We start from the raw sequence: 20125 nt of genomic DNA, 5'->3' as shown, positions 1-20125 counted from the left end.
GGTGGGGAGTTGGATGGGGTACAGTGTGTGAGTGAAAGGATGGGGAGTTGGATAGGGTACTGCGTGTCTGTGAGAGGGTGGGGAGTTGGATGGGTTACAGTGTGTGTAAGAGGGTGGAGAGTTGGTTGGGGTGCAGTGTTGTTGGAGGGTGGGGAGTTGGATGGGGTATGGTGTGTGCGAGAGGGTGGGGAGCTGGATGGGATATTGTGTGTGTGAGAAGGTAGAGAGTTGGATGGGGTAAGTGTCTGAGAGTGAGGGCAGTGAGTTGGCTGGGCTACAGTGTGCTTGTGAGAATGTGGGGAGTTGGATGGGTTACAGTGTGTGTGAGAGGGTGGGGAGTTGGATGGGGTACAGTGTGTGTGTGAGGGTGGGGAATTAGATGGGGTACAGTGTGTGTGAGAAGGTGGGGAGTTGGATGGGGTACAGTGAGTGTGAGAGGGTGGGGAGTTGGATGGGTTCTGTGTGTCTGAGAGGGTAGGGAGTTGGATGGGATACAGTGTGTGAGAGTGAGGGTGGGGAGTTGGATGAGGTGCAGTGTGTGTGAGAGGGTGGGGAGTGGGATGGGATATTGTGTGTGTGAGAAGGTAGAGAGTTGGATGGGGTACAGTGTATGAGAGTGAGGACGGTGAGCTGGATGGGGTACAGTGTGTGTGAGAGTGTGGGGAGTTGGATGGGGTACATTGTGTGTGTGAGAGGTTGGGGGGTTGGATAGGGTACTGTGTGTGTGTGTGAGGGTGGGGAGTTAGATGGGGTACAGTGTGTGTGAGAAGGTGGGGAGTTAGATGGGGTACAGTGTGTGTGAGAGGGTGGTGAGTTGGATGGGGTACAGTGTTGTGAGAGGGTGGGGAGTTGGATGAGGTGCAGTGTGTGTGAGAGGGTGGGGAGTGGGATGGGGTACAGTGTGTGTGCATGAGGGTGATGAGTTGGATGGGATATGGTGTGTGTGTGTGGGAGGGTGGGGAGTTGGACAGGGTACAGTGTTTGTGTGAGGGCAGTGATTTGGATGGGGTACAGTGTGTGTGTGTGAGGCCGGTGAGTTGGATGGGATACAGTGTGTGTGTGTGTGAGAGGGTGGGGAGCTGGATGTGGTTTAGTGTGTGTGAGGGGGTGGGGAATTGGATGGGGTACTTTGTGTGTGTGCGTTAGGGTGAGGAGTTGAATGGGATATAGTGTGTTTGTGTGAGAAGTTGGGGAGTTAGATGGGGTGCAGTGTATGTGTGTGAGGGTGCGGATTTGGTTGGGCACAGTGTGTGTGTGTGAGAGGTTGGGGAGTTGGATGTGGTACAGTGTGTGCAAGATGGTGGTGATTTGATAGGGTACAGCGTGTGTGTGTGTGTGTGTGTGTGTGTATGTGTGAGCGTGGGGTGTTGGATGAGTACAGTGTGTATGCCTGTGAGGGTGGGGAATTGGATGTGGTACAGTGTGTGCGTGTGTGTGTGTGAGTGAAGAGCTGGATGGGGTAGAGTGTGTGTGTGTGAGAGGGTAGAGAGTTGTATGTGGTATAGTGTGTGTGAGCGTGGAGTGTTGGATGAGTACAGTGTGTGTGTGAGAGGGTGGGGATTTAGATGGGGTACAGTGTGTGTGAGAGGGCGGTGAGTTGGATGGGGTACAGTGTTGTGAGAGGTTGGGGAGTTGGATGAGGTGCAGTGTGTGTGAGAGGTTGGGGAGTTGGATGAGGTGCAGTGTGTGTGAGAGGGTGGGGAGTGGGTTGGGGTGCAGTGTGTGTGCATGAGGGTGATGAGTTGGATGGGATATGGTGTGTGTGTGTGGAGGGTGGGGAGTTGGACAGGGTACAGTGTTTGTGTGAGGACAGTGATTTGGATGGGGTACAGTGTGTGTGTGTGAGGGCGGTGAGTTGGATGGGATACAGTGTGTGTGTGTGTGAGAGGGTGGTGAGCTGGATGTGGTTTAGTGTGTGTGAGGGGGTGGGGAGTTGGATGGGGTACTCTGTGTGTGTGTGTGCGTTAGGGTGAGGAGTTGAATGGGATATAGTGTGTTTGTGTGAGAAGGTGGGGAGTTAGATGGGGTGCAGTGTATGTGTGTGAGGGTGCGGATTTGGTTGGGCACAGTGTGTGTGTGTGAGAGGTTGGGGAGTTGGATGTGGTACAGTGTGTGCCTGTGAGGGTGGGGAATTGGATGTGGTACAGTGTGTGCGTGTGTGTGTGTGAGTGAGGAGCTGGATGGGGTAGAGTGTGTGTGTGTGTGTGAGAGGGTAGAGAGTTGTATGTGGTATAGTGTGTGTGAGCGTGGAGTGTTGGATGAGTACAGTGTGTGTGTGAGAGGGTGGGGATTTGGATGGGGTATAGTGTGTGTGTGTGAGAGGGTGGAGAGTTGGATTAGGTACAGTGTGTGTGTCTGTGATGGTGGGGAGTTGGATGGGGTACAGTGTGTGTGTGAGAGGTTGGGGAGTTGGATGGGGTAAAGTGTTTGTGTGTCAGAGGGTGGGGAGTTGGCTGGGGTACAGTGTGTGTGTGAGAGGGTGGGGAGTTGGCTGGGGTACAGTGTGTGTGTGAGAGGGTGGGGAGTTGGCTGGGGTACAGTGTGTGTGTGAGAGGGTGGGGAGTTGGCTGGGGTACAGTGTGTGTGTGAAAGGGTGGGGAGTTGGATGGGCTACAGTGCGTAATTGTGAGAGGGTGGGGAATTGGATGGGGCACAGTGTGTGTGTGTGAGAGTGTGGGGAGTTGGATGTGGTACAGTGTGTGCAAGATGGCGGTGATTTGATGGGGTACAGCGTGTGTGTGTGTGTGTGAGCGTGGGGTGTTGGATGAGTACAGTGTGTGTCTGTGAGATTGGGGAATTGGATGTGGTACAGTGTGTGCGTGTGTGTGAGTAAGGAGCTGGATGGGCTATAGTCTGTGCGTGTGTGGGTGGGGTGTTAGATGGCATGCAGTGTGAGAGGGTGGGGAGTTGCTTGAGGTACATTGTGTGTGTGTGTGAGGTTGGGTAGTTGGATGGGGTAGAGTGTGTTTGTGAGAGGGTGTGGAGCTGGATGGGGTACAGTTTGTGTGAGAGGGTGTGGATCTGGATGGGATATTGTGTGTGTGAGAGAGTAGAGAGTTGGATGGGGTACAGTGTGTGAGAGTGAGGGTGGGTGTTGGATGGGGCACAGTCTGCGAGTGTGGATGGGGAGTAGGATGGATTACCATGTGTGTAAGAGGGTGGGGTGTTGGATGCAGTTCATTGTGTGTTTGTGTTGCGAGAGCGAGGAGTTCGATGGGGTACAGTGTGTGTTTGAGAGGGTGGGGAGTTGGATGGGGAACAGTGTGTGTGTGTGAGAGGGTGGGGTGTTGGATGGGGTACAGTGTGTGTGAGAGGGTGTTGAGTTGGATGGGGTACAGTGTGTGTGTGAGAGGGTGGGGAGTTGGATGGGGTACTGTATGTATGTGAGGGTGGGGTGTTGGATGGGGTACAGTGTGTGTGAGAGGGTGGGGAGTTGGATGGGGTACAGTGTGTGTGTGTGAGGGTGGGGAGTTTGATGGGGTACAGTGTGTGTGTCTGTGAGGGTGGGGTGTTGGATGGGGTACAGTGTGTGTGTGATATTGGGGTGTTGGATGGGGTACAGTGTGTGTGTGACGGTGGGGAGTTAGATGGGGTACAGTGTGTGTGAGAGGGTGGGGAGTTGGATGGGGTACAGTGTGTGTGTGTGAGGGTGGGGAGTTGGATGGGGTACAGTGTGTGTGCCTGTGAGGGTGGGGTGTTGGATGGGGTACAGTGTGTGTGAGAGGGTGGGGAGTTGGATGGGGTACAGTGTGTATGAGAGGCTGGGGAGTTGGATGGGGTACAGTGTGTATGAGGGTAGATATTGGATGGGGTACAGTGTGTATGTGTAAGGGTGGTGAGTTGGATGGGGTATGGTGTGTGGGTGTGTGTGTGAGAGGTTGGGGAGTTGTATGGTGTACTTTGTGTGTGTGTGTTAGGGTGAGGAGTTGGATGGGATATAGTGTGTTTGTGTGAGAATGTGGGGAGTTGGATGGAGTACAGTGTGTGTGTGAGAGAGGTTGAGGATTTGGGTGGGGCACAGTGTGTGTGTGAGAGGGTGGGGAATTGAATGTGGCAATGTGTGTGCTAGATGGTGGTGATTTGATGGGGTACAGTGTGTGTGTGTTTAGCGTGGGGTGTTGGATGAGTACAGTGTGTGTGAGAGGGTGAGGAGCTGGATGGGGTTGAGTGCGTGTGTGAGAGGGTGGGAGTTGGATGGAGTACAGCGTGAGTGTAATAGATCGGGGAGTTGGATGGGGTACAATGTGTGTACGAAGGTGAGGAGTTAGATGGGGTGCAGTGTGTGTATGTGTAAGAGTGGTGAATTGAATTGGGTACAGTGAAAGAGTGGGGAGTTGGATGGGGGTGTACAGTGTGAGTGTGTGTGATGGTAGGGAGATAGATGGGGTTCAGTGTGTGAGAGAAGGTTGTAAGTTGGATGGGGTACAGGGTGTGTGTGTGAGTGGGCAGGGAGTTGAATGGGGTACAATGTGAATGTAAGAGGGTAGGGTGTTGGATGGGGTACAATGTGTGAGGGTGGGGTGTTGGAAGGGGTATAATGTGTGTGAGAGAGTGGGGAATTGGATGTGGTACAGTGTGTGTGTGAGGGTGGGAGTTGGATGGGATATTGTGTGTGTGTGAGAGTGGGAGGGGAGTTGGATGGGATATTGTGTGTGTGTGTGAGAGGGTGGGGAGTTTGATGGGATATTGTGTGTGTGTGAGAGTGGGAGGGGAGTTGGATGGGATATTGTGTGAGTGTGTGAGAGTGGGAGTTGGATGGGATATTGTGTGAGTGTGAGGGTGGGGAGTTGGATGGAGTACCGTGTGAGTGTGAGGGTGGGGAGTTGGATGGAGTACCGTGTGAGTGTGAGGGTGGGGAGTTGGATGGAGTACCGTGTGAGTGTGAGGGTGGGGAGTTGGATGGAGTACCGTGTGAGTGTGAGGGTGGGGAATAGGATGGAGTACCGTGTGAGTGTGAGGGTGGGGAGTTGGATGGAGTACCATGTGAGTGTGAGGGTGGGGAGTTGGATGGAGTACCGTGTGAGTGTGAGGGTGGGGAGTAGGATGGAGTACCGTGTGAGTGTGAGGGTGGGGAGTAGGATGGAGTACCGTGTGAGTGTGAGGGTGGGGAGTAGGATGGAGTACCGTGTGAGTGTGAGGGTGGGGAGTTGGATGGAGTACCGTGTGAGTGTGAGGGTGGGGAGTTGGATGGAGTACCGTGTGAGTGTGAGGGTGGGGAGTTGGATGAAGTACCGTGTGAGTGTGAGGGTGGGGAGTTGGATGGAGTACCGTGTGAGTGTGAGGGTGGGGAGTAGGATGGAGTACCGTGTGAGTGTGAGGGTGGGGAGTAGGATGGAGTACCGTGTGAGTGTGAGGGTGGGGAGTTGGATGGAGTACCGTGTGAGTGTGAGGGTGGGGAGTTGGATGGAGTACCGTGTGAGTGTGAGGGTGTGGAGTAGGATGGAGTACCGTGTGAGTGTGAGGGTGTGGAGTAGGATGGAGTACCGTGTGAGTGTGAGGGTGGGGAGTTGGATGGAGTACCGTGTGAGTGTGAGGGTGGGGAGTAGGATGGAGTACCGTGTGAGTGTGAGGGTGGGGAGTTGGATGGAGTACCGTGTGAGTGTGAGGGTGGGGAGTAGGATGGAGTACCGTGTGAGTGTGAGGGTGGGGAGTTGGATGGAGTACCGTGTGAGTGTGAGGGTGGGGAGTAGGATGGAGTACCGTGTGAGTGTGAGGGTGGGGAGTAGGATGGAGTACCGTGTGAGTGTGAGGGTGGGGAGTAGGATGGAGTACTGTGTGAGTGTGAGGGTGGGGAGTTGGATGGAGTACCGTGTGAGTGTGAGGGTGGGGAGTTGGATGGAGTACCGTGTGAGTGTGAGGGTGGGGAGTAGGATGGAGTACCGTGTGAGTGTGAGTGTCGGATGTTGGATGGGGTACAGTGTGTGCATTTGAGAGATTGGGGGGTTGGATGGGGTACAGTGTGTGTGTGTGTGTGAGGGTGGTGATTTGGTTGGAGTGCAATGTGAATGTGAGGGTAAGGATTTGGATGGGATACAATGTGTGTTTTTGTGAGGGTAGGAAGTTGAATGGGGTACTGTGTGTGTGTGAGAGGGTGGGGAGTTGGACAGGGTACAGTGTATGTGTGAGAGGGTGGGGGGTTGAATGGGGTACAGTGTGTGTGAGAGAGGGTGGGGGGTTGAATGGGGTACAGTGTGTGTGTGAGAGGGTGGGGGGTTGGACGGGGCACAGTGTGTGTGTGAGAGGTTTGGGAGTTGAATGGGGTACAGTGTGTGTGTGAGAGAGTGGGGGGTTGGGTGGCGTACAGTGTGTGTGAAGGTAGGGAGCTGGATGGGTTACAATATGAATGTGAGGATGGGGAGTTGGATGGGATACAGTGTGTGTGAGAGGGTGGGGAGATGGATGGGGTACAGTGTGTGTGTGAGTAGGTGCAGAGTAGGATGAGGTACAATGTGTGTGCGTGTGAGTGTAGGGAGTTGGATGGGATATAGTGTGTGTGTGTTTGTGTGTGAGAGAGTGGGGAGTTTGATGGGGCACAGTCAGTGAGTGTGGTTGTGGAGTAGGATGGAGTATTGTGTGAGTGTGAGGGTGCGATGAATGATGGAGTTCAGTGTGTGCATTTGAGAGGTTGGGGAGTTGGATGGGATACTGTGTGTGTGAGGGTGGGCTATTGGATAAGGTACAAATTGAATGTGAAGTTGCGGAGTTGAATGGGGTACAGTGTGTCTGAGAGGGTGGGGAGTTGGATGGGTTACAGTGTGTGGGTGGGGTGAGGGGTACAGTGTGTCTGGGGGGAGTAGGATGGAGTACCGTGTGAGTGTGAGGGTGGGGAGTTGGATGGAGTACCGTGTGTGTGTGGGGTTGGATGGAGTACCGTGTGTGGGGTGGGAGTTGGATGGAGTACCGTGTGTGTGAGGGTGGGGAGTTGGATGGAGTACCGTGTGAGTGTGAGGGTGGGGAGTTGGATGGAGTACCGTGTGAGTGTGAGGGTGGGGAGTTGGATGGAGTACCGTGTGAGTGTGAGGGTGGGGAGTTGGATGGAGTACCGTGTGAGTGTGAGGGTGGGGAGTTGGATGGAGTACCGTGTGAGTGTGAGGGTGGGGAGTTGGATGGAGTACCGTGTGAGTGTGAGGGTGAGGAGTTGGATGGAGTACCGTGTGTGTGAGGGTGGGGAGTGGATGGAGTACCGTGTGAGTGTGAGGTGGGGAGTTGGATGGAGTACCGTGTGAGTGTGAGGGTGGGGAGTTGGATGGAGTACCGTGTGAGTGTGAGGGTGGGGAGTAGGATGGAGTACCGTGTGAGTGTGAGGGTGGGGAGTTGGATGGAGTACCGTGTGAGTGTGAGGGTAGGGGAGTAGGATGGAGTACCGTGTGAGTGTGAGGGTGGGGAGTTGGATGGAGTACCGTGTGAGTGTGAGGGTGGGGAGTAGGATGGAGTACCGTGTGAGTGTGAGGGTGGGGAGTAGGATGGAGTACCGTGTGAGTGTGAGGGTGGGGAGTAGGATGGAGTACTGTGTGAGTGTGAGGGTGGGGAGTTGGATGGAGTACCGTGTGAGTGTGAGGGTGGGGAGTTGGATGGAGTACCGTGTGAGTGTGAGGGTGGGGAGTAGGATGGAGTACCGTGTGAGTGTGAGTGTCGGATGTTGGATGGGGTACAGTGTGTGCATTTGAGAGATTGGGGGGTTGGATGGGGTACAGTGTGTGTGTGTGTGTGAGGGTGGTGATTTGGTTGGAGTGCAATGTGAATGTGAGGGTAAGGATTTGGATGGGATACAATGTGTGTTTTTGTGAGGGTAGGAAGTTGAATGGGGTACTGTGTGTGTGTGAGAGGGTGGGGAGTTGGACAGGGTACAGTGTATGTGTGAGAGGGTGGGGGGTTGAATGGGGTACAGTGTGTGTGAGAGAGGGTGGGGGGTTGAATGGGGTATAGTGTGTGTGTGAGAGGGTGGGGGGTTGGACGGGGCACAGTGTGTGTGTGAGAGGTTTGGGAGTTGAATGGGGTACAGTGTGTGTGTGAGAGAGTGGGGGGTTGGGTGGCGTACAGTGTGTGTGAAGGTAGGGAGCTGGATGGGTTACAATATGAATGTGAGGATGGGGAGTTGGATGGGATACAGTGTGTGTGAGAGGGTGGGGAGATGGATGGGGTACAGTGTGTGTGTGAGTAGGTGCAGAGTAGGATGAGGTACAATGTGTGTGCGTGTGAGTGTAGGGAGTTGGATGGGATATAGTGTGTGTGTGTTTGTGTGTGAGAGAGTGGGGAGTTTGATGGGGCACAGTCAGTGAGTGTGGTTGTGGAGTAGGATGGAGTATTGTGTGAGTGTGAGGGTGCGATGAATGATGGAGTTCAGTGTGTGCATTTGAGAGGTTGGGGAGTTGGATGGGATACTGTGTGTGTGAGGGTGGGCTATTGGATAAGGTACAAATTGAATGTGAAGTTGCGGAGTTGAATGGGGTACAGTGTGTCTGAGAGGGTGGGGAGTTGGATGGGTTACAGTGTGTGTGGGGTGGGGCGTTGGATGGGGTACAGTGTGTCTGAGAGGGTGGGGAGTTGGATGGGGTACAGTGTGTCTGAGAGGGTGGGGAGTTGGATGGGGTACAGTGTGTGTGGGGGTGGGGTGTTGAATGGGGTACTGTGTCTGTGGGGTGGGGTGTTGGATGGGGTACAGTGTGTGTGGGGGTGGGGCGTTGGATGGGGTACAGTGTGTTTGGGGGTGGGGCGTTGGATGGGGTACAGTGTGTGTGGGGGTGGGGCGTTGGATGGGGTACAGTGTGTTTGGGGGTGGGGCGTTGGATGGGGTACAGTGTGTGTGGGGGTGGGGCGTTGGATGGGGTACAGTGTGTGTGTGAGTGTGGGGCATGGGATGGGGTACAGTTTGTTTGTGTGAGATGGTGAGGAGTTGAATGGGGTACATTGTGTGTGAGAGTGGGGTGTTGGTTTGGGTAAAATGTGTGTGAAGGTGGGGAGTTGAATAGGGTACAGTGTGTGTGTGAAAGGGTGGGGAGTTGGATGGGGCACATGGTGTGTGAGAGGGTGGGGAGCTATATGGGTTAGAGTGTGCTTGTGACAGGGTGGGGAGTTGGATTGGGTTCAGTGTGTGTGATAGTGTGAGGATCTTGATAGGGTGCAGTGTGTGTGAGAGGGTGGGAAATTGAATGAGATACAAGGTACGTGTGTGAGCATGGGGAGTTGGATGGGGTACAGTATGTGTGTGAGAGGGTGGGATTTGGATAGGGTACAATGTATGTGTGAGAGCATGGGGAGTTGGAGGGATACAGTGTTTGTGTAAGGGTGGGGAATTGAATGGGGTTCAGTGTGTGTGATAGAGTAGGGATCTTGATGGGGTACAGTCTGTGTGTGAGAGGATGGGAAATTGAATGGGGTACAAGGCATGTGTGTGAGAGGGTGGGAGTCGGATGGAGTACAGTGTGTGTGTGAGAGGGTGGGGAGTTGGATGGGGTACAGTGTGTTTTTTAGTGTGGGGTGCTGAATTAGGTAGTGTGTGAGAGGGTGGGCAGTTGGATGGGGGACAGTGTTTTTTAGTGTGGGGTGCTGGATTGGGTACAGTGTGTGTGTGAGAGGGTGGGGAGTTGGATGGGGTACAGGGTGTGTAAGTGAGGATGAGGAGTTGGATGGGGTATAGTGTGTGTGTGAGAGGGCGGGGAGTTGTATGGGGTACAGTGTGTGAGAGGGTTTGAAGTTGTATGGGGTACAGTGCATGTGTGAGAGGTTGGGGAGTTGGATGGGGTACAGTGTGTGAGGGTGGGAAATTGAATGGGGTGCAAGGTGCGTGTGTGTGAGCATGGGGTGTTGGATGAGGTCCAGTGTGTGTGGGGGTATAGAGTTGGATGAGGTATAGTGTGTGTGGGGATGGGAAGTTGGATGGGGTACAGTGTGTGTGAGAGTGTGGGGAGTTGGATGGGGTACAATGTGTGAGAGGGTGGGGAGTTGGATGGGGTTCAGTGTGTGTGAGAGGGTGGGAGATTGAATGGGGTGCAAGGTGCGTGTGTGTGAGCATGGGGTGTTAGATGAGGTACAGTGTGTGTGGGGGTATAGAGTTGGATGGGGTATACTGTGTGTGGGGATGGGAAGTTGGATGGGGTACAATGTGCGTGAGAGGGTGGGTAGTTGGATGGGGTATCGTGTGTGGGTTTGTGAGGGTGGGGAGTTGGATGGGGTACAGCGTGTGTTTGAGAGGGTGAGGGTGGAGAGCTGGATGGGGTCCAGTGTGTGTGAGGGTGGGGATTTGGATGGGGTACAATGTGTGTGTGAGAGGGTGAGGAGTTGGATGGGGTATAGTGTGTGTGTGTGTGAGGGTGGGGAGTTGGTTGGGGTATAGTGTTTGTCTGTGAGGGTGGGAGTTGAATGGGGTACGTGTGTGTTGGAATGGGTAGGGAGTTGGATCGGGTGTAGTTTGATTCTGCCCAGTTTGACTAATGTTATGGGCAGATGGGTGGACTGCACTGCCTGTCTCTAGTCCCACTTCTCCACTTGTCACGACATATATTTAAACGATATTTCAAGTTCGCTATACAGCCAAATATGCGCCTTCCCTACTAATCTCAGAATGACTACTCAATGACCACATTTCTTGAATAAACAACAAAATAATTATTTTATTATAAAACAGATTTGACATGTATGAAGACACAGTGTATGAGCGTATAGTATGAAATATGAAGGTATTCTAATTCCTCAGGTCGAAATACCCTAATTCCCAACCACCGCCCCCACCCCCCCCCACCCCCTCTTTCAAGCCAAATAAATTCTGTCATAAAATTATTGGAATTCTGCTAAAGGTTAAATGTCAATGGTTCAAGGAAAATGGATAGAGGGTGGAGTGTTTGAAATGGTGTCCAGGTTATGTGGTTGGTCTCTCAGCACTGATCTGCGAAACAATCGATGCCTCTCACTCTGCTTTTCAGGCAGACTCGAGGAACACCTGCAGGTACTCAATTCCAGCATGCAGAGCAACGTAGAAGCAGCTTATATTCACAACTAGCTCTGGGCTGCAAAAAGCCTGCTGTCCTTCTCTCAAGTGGTTGGTCCTTCGTTTTGAAAGCAAAACCAAGGCCAACTTTTAGACACAGTGGGCAGAATTTTGCCCTTGGCGGGGGTGGCCGGGAAGCTGACCGCCACCCATGATCGGCACCAAACTGCAATATCACGCTGGTGGGCTAATTAAGGCCCGCCCAGCATGAACCATGAGCATCAGCACTGAGCGCTGCCTGGGCGGGGGTGGGGTGGAGGGGAGGAGGAGGAGGGCAAGCAGGTCGTGCGTGAACTTCATGCATCAGCACGAGTGAGCGCTTCATAATCACCCTGAGGCACAGAGCTGCCTCAGGGAGATGAACAGATAGGAAAAAAATTCTTTTTAAATGAAAACGTAATGAAACATGTCCCCTCATGTGACTCCGTCATATGAGCAGGGACATGTAATTAATGAAAAATTATAGTTTTTATTTTATTTTTATTTGCTTTTGGAAACCTTATTCCACACATGGATGAGGTTTCCAGAAAAATGCAAAGTCCGCCTGTCTGCCAGCCGTTAGGTTGGACGGGCAGCGAAAAATTGAATGGAATTTAATTATTTTATGGCCTTAACAGGCCTTTCAATTGTCGGCTCCGGTACTCACCTGCCGACCGAACTATCACGCGACACTCTGCCAACCTCAACGCACGCCATTTCACGCTCGAGCGGGTCAGGCGTGTGCCCGCATGCCAAGTGAAAATTTCTGCCCAGCGTTTGCAGGCACGGTTTTCTTTCCAGAGCCGCAACCCGTCATGCGATCCCCCTTGTATGCAGCTCACCATGGTAAAGAGGGTCTTTGGAAGTGCTTAATCACCATCGCTTGTGAGAGGATTTTTTTTTACCCAGGGACAGCAATTCGAGTCCTGCATTAACCATTTAAGGAACAGTGCCATTTAAAACACAAATTCTTCCAGAGTGTTCTTACTCCTTGGAGATGAACTGTTTTCCATGATTAAGGTGTTCGTGACATGACCAGATCTTACCATTCGGGGTGTTAACCAGCTGCCCATTAGCAAGTGACAAGGTCACCTTCACAAAACTGGTGTGTGCCCCCTTCACGTACGGAAAAGGAGCACTCATTCAGTCCCTTGAGCCTGTTCCATTAGATGATGCCTTAACTCCATTTACCTACCTTAGGTCCGTAAGCCTGAACACACTTGTGGAACAAAAATCTATCAATCCCAAGTTTCAGTTGACATGGGAGGGATTGGCTGTTGAAGATTTTCTCTTCTCATCCTATGTATCAAAATCTTGCTCAACTTTCCAAACAGTGCAGCAGTCAACCAAGCAAAGTATACCTCGTCTTCCATTCCTCTCTCCCATGCTGCCATCTGAGGAATGAGTTGAATGAGGCAGCAGGCTAGATTTTGCCCCCAGAAATCCCACTCAGGGTTTGCAGGGGAAGCGGGTTATTGAGAGAAAGTAGTGTGAGAAGGCCCACTGACCCCTCTGGGTTCCCCTCGCCTTCCCTATACCTTCAATGCAACCCTTTCATTGGGAGGTTTGGTCCAACTAAATATTCAGAAATTCAAAGCTATTGCCTCAACTATTTATTAACTCAAAGCTATTAACTTAGTCACCCAGCCACCAGCTCCATGGCAACTATTTGAGACAGTTTGCATCTTCAGTGTCCTGGCTGACCCTGAGATGATCTTCTGACCCTTTATCCGATCCATCACCAAGGGGCCATACTTATACCTCAGTAACATTGCCCAGTAACCTCAATCCCATCTCAGCTCACCTGCTGCTGTGACCCTCGTCCGTGCCTTAGCTACCTCTGAGCTTGACTATTCCAATGCTCTCCTGGTTGACCTCTCACCCTGCACCCTAAACTTGTGCCCGTGTCCTAGCCCGCACCGAGTGCCAGTCGTCCACCACCCCCTGTGTTTGCTGACATACATTGGCTCCCAGTCCATCAATGTCTCTATTTTAACATTCTGAAGATTTTTCTCAAGTCCCACTAAGGTGTCGCTGACCCCATCTCTCCTCCAGCCCTGGAACTCTCTTAAGACCGCTACACTCCTCCAATTCTGGCCTCTTGTCTATCATCAGTTTGATATTCACCTCACTGGTGGATGAGCCTTGAATTGCCTAGGCCCTAAGCTCTGGAATTTACTCCTTAAACCTTTCCACCTCTCTCTCCTTCTTTAAGACATTCCTCAAAACCTGCATCCTTGACCAAACTTTTGGTCACGAGTCCTAATATCTCCTTATGCAGTTCAGTGTGAAGTTTTGTTTGATGATACTGCTGTCAAGTATTTTGGGGCATTGAACTAGGTGAAAGGCACTATATGGATACAAACTGTTGTGGTTGGACCCCATGTGTGAGGGAGTGTGTCCGATTGGGGAAGGTGAGCCATATTGTGTTCTTACAATTGCTGACATCCCACACCCTGCACCTTGAGGCATCGGTACACTTCAATGGGCGGGGGCTGCTAACGCCTTTCCTCTGAGGGCCATTTACTGGATTGGTAATGCAATGACCTTAGGGAAGGTACAGCAGTGGTTGTGTTACTGAACGGGTTACTGAGAGTGATAGACCAGTTAATGCAGCGAATGTGAGAATAGCAGTTTGATCATTTGTAAATAGATTTCAAAAAGTTAACAAACCTGACAATAATAAACCGGCATTTGTAGAAACTGTTCAATTTTTGTATAAACCCAACTCCATGGAAGGAAGTCTACTGCCATTATCCAGTCTTGCCCTGGATTATTGTCAGCTGTGCTTCGATCAGTGACACTCTCTCTTTTTGAGGTCAGGAGTCCTGCTTCCAGAGAGCATAAAATCCTGTCCAACGCTCCAGAGCTGGACTGAGGAAGTGCTGCATTTGTCAGAGGTGCCGTTTTTCAGGTGATTAAACCGAGACTCTGTCTTCCCACCCAGGTGGATGTAAAAGATACCGTGGTGTTATTTTTAAACCGAGGCCCTGTCTGCCCGCCCAGGTGGATGTAAACGATATCGTGGTGTTATTTTTAAGAAGAGCAGTGGAGTTCTCCTTGGTGACCTGGCCAATATTCAACCCTCAACCAACATCATTACAAAAGACATGTTTTCTGTTCATTTTCACATAGCGATGTGGCAACAGAGGCCATGCTTTCAAAGTATTTGTGGCTGGGAAATGTTTTTGGACGAGGTTGTGAAAAGCAGCTTATATCTGCTTGCTTTGCTGCTTCAACGGTTTTCACTTTCCGAGCTGCAAGTCTTCTGATTACTTGGCAACGAGAATCCAATTTAAGTACACGTCACTCAAATATGTTGCACCTATTGCCTGTACTGTATGTCATGTTGATAAGTGGGGCTTTAGAATGTCCTCCGGTCATGAAAAACGCTACATCAATACAAGTTCATTTATTCTTTCTCCGTATGACTTTAGTACCACTGTAACTACCCTCTGAAGTAGCCCAGAAAGACACTTTCGCAGTATCAGTAGGGATGGACAATAAGTGTTGGCCTCACTGGGAATGGGTGAGGGGGAGTTTCGAATCCCCAGCAGAGTCTGTCCCGTCCTTCCCAGGTGGAATGAATGAGGGGGTCCGACCTTGTTCACTAGCTGCCCTTAATGCAGCAATCTGTGGCCAGCCTCAATGAATGGCTCAGGTCTTAACCCAACCCATAGCCCGCTCTCAGCAGAGGGAGAGTTTCCCCGTCTCTAACATAACTCTCCATACTGGACCAGGAGGAACAATCGGACCATCAGTGCCTGACACACAGCAGTTCAATCAGGGTTCAATTCACCTAAAGCTTACCAATGAGGCTTTTTAGTTCAAAGGAGAGGTTGCACACCCAAACCATGAACAGATGCTGATTGACACATCTCCTAGCATTTTCTGTTTTCAGTGCAGATGTCCAGCATTTGCTATGGTTTATAAAGTTATATAAATCCCCAGTCAGACTCCAACTGGACATCTGCATTCAGCGCTTGACACCACACCCCAGCATAGTTGTATCTTGGCCTTGGAGTGGGTGCAGCTCAGATTCACCAGAATGTTACCATGCTTAAAGGGTTAACTCATGAGGGTGGGTTGCATTGGCTAGGCTTGTATACCCCTGAATAGAAGATTAAGGAGTGTTTTTTTTTCATTATTTCAAGGGATGTGGGTATTGCTGGCTGGGCCAGCATTTATTGCCCATCCCTAATTGCCCTTGAGAAGGTGGTGGGTGAGCTGCCTCCTTGAACCACTGCAGTCCATGTGGTGTAGGTACACCCACAGTGCTGTTAGGGAGGGAGTCCCAGGATTGTGACCCAGCGACAGTGAAGGAACTGCAATATATTTCCAAGTCAGGGTGGTGAGTGGCTTGGAGGGTTGCTTGCAATGTGTTTAGGATGTTCAAATGAGTTGATAGGGTTGGATAGAGAGAAATTGTTTTCTCTGGTGGAGGCAAGACCAGAAAGAGAGGGCAAAACCTTAAAATTAGAGCCAGGCTGTTCAGGACTGCTGTTGGAAAGCACTCCTTCACGCAAAGGGTTGTGGAAATCTGGAACTCTCTCCCTCAAGGGGAGGCTGTTGGGGATAATTTCAAAACCCAGATTGAAAGTGTTTTGTTTGCTAACAGTATTGGAGGTTACAAACCAAAGATGGAGCTATGATAGTCATAATCTAGTTGAATGCCAGAACAGAACTGAGGGACTGAGTGGCCTCCTCCTGTTCCTATGGTCTTCTTTGGTACCTTCCTTTGACAGTAAAAGGTTAATATTTAGAAAGTGATGTGACAGGTGTCAGGAGTGTCTCTTGAATAGCCTGACCCATGCAGAAACCACACTCCAAGCCGTAACAAGCCTCTCAGAGAGAGCCTTACCAGAGATGACATAAATTAATATCTGCTACTTAAAGCAGGCTGTGATTAATGGCCCAGCTTCACAGAAGCTTAGTCCAACTGTCAGTTGCCAGGTACTAGTTGCACAAAGTAACAATAATCGACATTTATTCTCCTGTAGCCGCCAGCTCTTTGGAGCAGCAGGAATGGGCTGTGTCTCGACACACGCTTCAGTCTTCATCCTGCCCCACCATACATCACCGAGCCCAGCAACGCTCCTGTTTTATGAACTGCATGTATTTTACTTTCAAGGTACATTAGATTACATGATGGATCTTCTCTTTTAATTTACATCTATTTTTCTCTCTCTCTCTCTTTCTCTCTCGGGTTTGGAAGCAGTTCAGTGGGCCTCTGCTGTGCTGCTGTCTAGTGTGTGCACATGGTTTCAGTCCCTGTGTGTCTGGGTATTTGTGTGTGTTTATATCAATTTGAGCATGTGTACATCTGTGTGTTCATGTATGTGTTAATCTATAAGTGTTTGTATAAGTATTTATGTGTGTTCCCGTGTATATGCATATTTGCGAGCATGGGTACATTTTTGTTATGTGTGTGTATATATTTGTGTTGTGTTTATGTGTGTATATATATATGTGCATTTTTGTGTTTGGGTATGTATATGTCTGTATATTTGTGTATGTATATGTGTATGTGCATTTGTATGTGTGTGTATAAATTTGTGCTCTGTGTATGTATGTGTGTGTATATTTCTGTGTGTGTTTTGTGTGTGTATGTATGTGTTATGCATATCTGTATATATATTTGTGTGTGTATTTGTGTTATGTGTATATGTGTATTATGTGTATGTGTGTATTTGTGTTATGTATATATGTGTCTTATGTGTATCTGTATATTTGTGTTATGTGTATATATTTGTGTTTGTATATTTGTATTATGTGTATATATTTGTGTTTGTATATTTGTATTATGTGTATATATTTGTGTTTGTGTGTATATATTTGTGTGTATTTGTGTTATGTGTATGGGTATGTGTGTATATATTTCTGTATGTGTGTATATATTTGTGTATGTGTGTATATATTTGTGTGTGTATATATGTGTGTATATATTTGTATATATTTGTATATATTTGTGTGTGTGTGTGTGTGTGTGTGTGTGTATATATACTTGTGTATGTACGTATATGTTTGTGAGCTTTTCCAAGCTTTTCTCCTCCCCCTCCATCTTTATCTCTGATCCCAGGGCATAAGTAATTCATGGATTCAGGCTACTCAGCTGCCTCCTGTCCCATCTCCAGCCATGCTGAGCTAGCACAATGCACAACTATGCCCTTCTCACTACCTCCCTGACTATTCCCACTCTCACCACTCCCAGCTCACTCCAGGCACCTCCACCCTCATTCCAGTGTTCCCAGCTCACTCCCAAATCCAACTGTGACAGTTATTTCCATATCTCCATACCAACCATCACCAACATCATCTCCTCCTTTGCAGTCACATCATGATCCCCTTCATCCCTCCTGATTCAGGTCCTGATCACTCAAACACCCATTTCTCAGTAGCCTTGACAACAACGTTTCTATGTTCCTGTATGTGTGACCCTGTGTGTCTGTATGTTCCTCTCTGTGTGTTCTTGTGTGTTCCTGTATGCGTGTAAGCACCTACATATTTATGTCTGTGTACTCGTGTGTTTCTGTGTGTGTGTTTTCCCACCAGCTCCTGTATGACCATGCATGCCACTGCTTTAGTGTATGTGTTCCTGTATGAACATTTGTGAATGTGTCTGTGTGTATGTTTACAGGTCTGAGTATGTTCCTGTATCTGTGTCCATCTCTGTGTGTTCCTGTTTGTTTGAGTGCCTATGTTCCCGGGAGTGCCCTGTAAGCGGTTGATTTCAGTGCCTACCATGGACTGCCCCACCAGGTTTTGGCCCAAATAATCAGCATTTTGGTGGTAGAGTTAGCAACATAGCGCTTGCCAAGATATAACGGATCTGGATTCAAAAGCTGCGCTTCTGAAACCTGGAGCTGTTGAGGGCTAGATGCAGACCAGGTGATTCCCTCCTGCAATGAAAATCAATGTGTTTGTGAAAGTGTTGATTCAGCACCACTCCTGCACCTCTCATTAAGAGCTTGGATTTGACTCAGTATAATCCCAACTATATTCCTTTTGTTTTTCTACAGGAAGCTCCCAGATATTTACATTATGTAGTTCAAAGAAGGTGACAGCACCCCAGCTCACCCCTCCAGGCCATCTACATAGAACCTACAGCCCAGGAATAGGCCATTTGACTCCATAGTCTGTACAAGCCTTCTCCCGTTCTCATTCCTGATTCCACCCAATAGCAAGGCTTAGGTTTGCACAGCCTCTGAGAACATCTCAAAGTACATCACGGCCAAAGAGGTACTTTTGCTGCGCGCTATAGGAGACCGAGCAACCAGTGTGTTCCCAGAGCCTTCAAAGAACAATGTGATGGTGACTGGATAACCTCTTCTTTTTTCAGTCATGTTGTTTGAGGGATGAATATTGGTCAGGACACGAAGAACAGCTTAGCTGCCCCTCTTTGTAATAGTGCCATGGGATGTTTGCCAACCATCTGAGAGGGTGGAGTTGAGTGGTGGTGATGGGGGGTGGGCGTTGTTGTGGGGAGGACTTGCCTCAGTTAACAATCATCTGAAGGTAGCACTTTCAACAGTGCAGCTCCCGCTCAGTGCTGCACTTGAGCGTCAGCCTGGATAATGTCGGGAAATTACTGTAGCAGACCTTGAACTGGCAGCCCACTGACGCAGAAGCAAGAATGCTTGGCCACTCAGTGAAGGCCATTTTTCGCCTGTTAGGCAAGTAAAGGGTTAAGGCAGTGTTAAGGACTCAGTGCAGAACCTTTGCTGTCAGATCAGGACACATTAGCAGCTGAACAGACCATTTGCCCGACTCCTCCACGACAGTTAGTGCACTTTCATTTGCATATCCCAGCCTTGCAATGATTGATGAAGATTAATGGCACACACGTACACCCATGAAAGCTGCATCTCTATCTGCTGAAGGTTAAAGCATCATTGCAGTGTGTGGGGTAGCAAAGGGTGCAGTGGGGAAGGGGGGTGGGGGGGGGGTTGCAGAGCAGAGTGGTGGGGGGAGGGGGGCAGAAGGTGGCTGGGAGACAGAGGTTTGCGGGAGAGTTTGCAATCAATCAAAGCTTGGGAGCATCGTTACTCCTGTTATCCTGGGAATCCGAACTGGTCCACTGTGTTCCCTAGATCATGTGTGTCACAGGATTGGAAAGAGGCCATTCAGCCCCTCAAGCTTGTTCCAGCACTCAGTTAGATCGTGTCAGACCTGTGATGACGGTGGCAGGTTCGCTGCAAGCGAAGGTGACGGGGAGGCGGGGTGACTGCAGGAGCTGGCATTGATCACCGGTTATCGAGGCAGCAAAATCCTGATCTGCAGCTTCTTGAACAGTTGCGGAGCAGAGACTCCTGGTTTGGAAGGGGCTCTGGTATCAGTGGGCTCCTTCTGTTGCTTGATTTGTATCATAACTCCATCTATCCAACTTTGTACTTCATACCCATAGCTAACAAAAAAGCTCCCGTTCTGACTTTTGAAGTGAGCAGTAGAACCTCAGCATGCCCAGCTCTTTGGGGGGGGATTGAGTTCCAGATTTGCACTACCCTTTGTGTGAGGAAGTGCTTCTAACACCACCCCTCAGTGGCCTGCCTCTAGTTTTGATGTTACACTCTCTTGAAGAAGGCATATGGACTCCAAACATTAACTGTGTTTCTCTCTCCACAGATGCTGTCTGACCTGCTGAGCTTTTCCAGCATTTTCTGTTTTTATTTCAGATTTCCAGCTTCCGCAGTATTTTGCTTTCATCTCTTGTTTTTTTTTATTCACTCATGTGATGTGGGCTTCACTGGCTGGGCCAGCATTTATTGCCCATCCCTAATTGCCCTTAAGAAGGTGGTGGTGACAGTTTGCATATAGATTAGGCTTGTATTCACTTAACATAGAAGATTAGTGGTGATTTAATCTGATTGAGGTGTTAAGGTGATTAAAAGAGCTGATAAAGTAAATGGAGAGAAGCTATTGGTGGTGAGCTGGCTTCCTGAACCACTGCAGTCCATGTGGTGTAGGTACACCCACAGTGCTGTTAGGGAGGGAGTTCCAGGTTTTTGACCCAGTGACAGTGAAGGAACGGCGATATATTTCCAAGTCAGGATTGTGAGTGACTTGGAGGGGAACTTCTAGGTGGTGGTGTTCCCATCTATCTACTTCCCTTGTCCTTTTACTGAGCTTCCCCACCAGAGGAAGTAGCTTCTCTCTATTTACTTT

The 20125-nt window shown here is 49.9% G+C and overlaps 1 protein-coding gene across 5 annotated transcripts in view; it reads left to right on the top strand.

Moving 5' to 3' along the window:
- Positions 1-20125, top strand: part of LOC121289177 (pre-B-cell leukemia transcription factor 1-like) — a 549225-nt gene that overhangs the window by 61158 nt on the left and 467942 nt on the right. The window lies entirely within an intron of this gene.

The sequence above is a fragment of the Carcharodon carcharias genome, chromosome 16, assembly GCF_017639515.1.
Source record: "Carcharodon carcharias isolate sCarCar2 chromosome 16, sCarCar2.pri, whole genome shotgun sequence".
NCBI classification, from domain to species: Eukaryota; Metazoa; Chordata; class Chondrichthyes; order Lamniformes; family Lamnidae; genus Carcharodon; species Carcharodon carcharias.
Note: the sequence above shows the minus strand (reverse complement) of the source record. Positions and strands in the feature narration are given on the sequence as shown.